The sequence below is a fragment of the Belonocnema kinseyi genome, chromosome 5 (assembly GCF_010883055.1).
Source record: "Belonocnema kinseyi isolate 2016_QV_RU_SX_M_011 chromosome 5, B_treatae_v1, whole genome shotgun sequence".
Lineage (NCBI taxonomy): Eukaryota > Metazoa > Arthropoda > Insecta > Hymenoptera > Cynipidae > Belonocnema > Belonocnema kinseyi.
Window position 1 is genome coordinate 74,944,479 of NC_046661.1, and position 2,648 is coordinate 74,947,126.

The 2,648-nt window shown below is 23.7% G+C and overlaps 1 protein-coding gene across 1 annotated transcript in view; it reads right to left on the reverse strand.

The window, feature by feature from the left end:
• Positions 1-2,648, reverse strand: part of LOC117173718 (bromodomain adjacent to zinc finger domain protein 1A) — a 65,573-nt gene that overhangs the window by 40,468 nt on the left and 22,457 nt on the right. The window lies entirely within an intron of this gene.

The window sequence follows — 2,648 nt, forward strand, 5'->3', positions numbered from 1 at the left end:
TCCCGCGTGTGTTGGACAACTAGATAGTATGTGAGCTAAATGCTCGGGGTGTGCATGGCACGCCCTGCAGCTATCATCGGGAATGTCTTGGCTCAAAATATATATATAAGCTATATATATATATTTTTTTTGAAAATTCAACTATATTGTAGAAAATTAACTTATTGTTTAAAATTCATATTTTGGTCTTGAAAAGTGAACTAAAATCTTTTTTGGATGACAATTCAACTGTTTTTTTTTAATTTATGTTTTTAATTTAAAAAGTCATCTAATTGTTCAGAAACTGCATCTTTCTTAGATAAAAATATAAATGTTTGGTAGAAAATTCAATAATTTTGTTAAAATGTCATTCTTTTGATGGAAAATTCAAATATTTTCGTAGAAAATTTACTTCTTATTCAAAACTCATACTTTGATGTTAAAAAGTATAACTAAAATCTTTTTGGATGACAATTCATGTTTTTATTTGACAAAAGCATTTTTTTTTAGTAGAAAATCGATCGTTCTTATATTAAAATGCAGAAAATTAGCGTCTTTAAGATTTATATTTTCGTGCTGAAAAGTGAACTAAAATCTTTTTTGAATGATAATTCAACTGTTTTTTTTTTTAATTTATGTTTCTAATTTAAAAATTCATCTATTTTAGCAGAAGCTGCATCTTTCTTATATAAAAATACAACTGTTTGGTTTAAAATTCAATAATTTTGTTAAATTTCATCCTTTTTGGTAGAAAATTCAAGAATCTTTGTAGAAACTTTACTTCTTATTTAAAACTCATACTTTGATGTTAAAAAGTCAAACTAAACTCTTTTTTGAAAATTATGTTTTATTTGCTTAAAATTCATAGATTCTAGTTGAAAATTCATTTTTTGTACAGAAAATTCGTCTTTTGGCTTAAAGATTCAATAATTTAGCAAAACTTTTTTTTTCCTTTCATGACTGAAAAATCTTTATTTGTCGAAAATTCGCCTTTTTGGTTGTAAAATTAATTTTTTAAAACGAAATTTCATCTTTTGTTGTTAAACTATCAACTATTAAAATAAATAAGTAAATTTGAAAATTAATATTTTTTATTTGAAATATTGTTTGATTCTGTTTATAAAAGATCCGATTTTAAAAATATTATAAGCTTAAAATTGTTTTGATTTTAATGTGAATGGTCAGGAAAAATAAACAATGGTTTTAAAAAATCTTAGAATTTTGAAAATGAAGTTTTCACCTTGCAAAACTTATTTTAAACGTGGAACGGGAATTTTTTATTTAAGCAGTTTTTAAGGTAGAAGTAGTATTTCGAAGAGAAAATATTTCTGAATTATAATATGCATTTTTTTACATTTTTCGTTGATAATTTACCTTCTTTTTAAATTCAACTGCTTACGATTAAAAACTAAACTCATTTGTTGGAAATTAAGTTTTGTTGAAAGATTCATCATTTTAATAGAAAATCCATCTCTTTTTGAAAGTATAACTACTTAGTTGAAAATCAATTCTTCAACTAAAAATTGAACTTTTCCAGTGTTTTGTTTTGAATTCAATTTTTAACGGAAAATCCAACTATTTTATTTTGAGTTGAAATTTGATCTTTTTGGATGAAAATTCAACTATTTGGTTGAAAATTGATATTTTTTATTCAAAAGTTAAACTAGTTTTTGGAAAAATTATGTAATTTGTGGAAAGTTCGTCTTGTTTATAAAAAAATTATTTTATTGTTTGAAAATTCATCGTTTGGTAAGTATAAAATTCAACAATTCCAGTTGAAGATTCATCATTTTAGTTGAAAGTTTAACTGTTCCATTTTTGGTGAAAAATTGACCTGTTCTAGTTTAAAATTTAACAATTTGGAAGTAAATTTGTCTTTTTAAATTGTAAATCCATTTATTTCGTGGAAAATTCACGTATTTGGTTAAAAAATCGACTAAAAAGATGAATTTTTCACCAAAGAGTATTAATATTCTACCAAAAAATATGGAATAGTTGAGTTTCCAGGCAGAGAAATTGTTTTTCAACCCCAAAAAATTAGAATTTTCAACGAAATAGTTCAATTTCCAGGAAGAGATTCTACTAAAAGGCTTCTTCTTGCCAAAGACGATTGATAGATTGAGGAAAAACATTTGATACTTTAAATTTCAGTTATAAAAATTATTTTTCAACTAACGAAAAATCAAATTTTCAATGTCATAGTTACCTTTTTTAAAAAAAGGTTTTCAGTGGAAAGGATGAATTATTGACCACAAAATAAATTTGTACGCAAATAGTTGAATTTGCAACTAAAAAGATACATTTACAATCAACGAGATTAATTTTCTACCAAAAAAGACGAATTTTCAAGAAAATACATGAATTTTCAAAGGAAAGAGACTACAAATCTGAACAAAAAGTAAAATAGTTATATTTTCAGTTAAAGCAATTAATTGTGGAACAACAAAAAAAACTATTTTTCATATAATGACAAAAAACAAAAGAAATGAATTTTCAATGACAAAGGTGAATTTTCAAGAAAATAATTAAATTTTCAACCAAATAATATAATTCTTAACCAAACCAGATACATTTTTAATCCAAAAGGATGGATTTTTATTAAAAAAAAGACGAATGTTTGTCAAAAAGTGTACTTTTCTCCCAAAAATAATTATTTTATAAGAAAATAG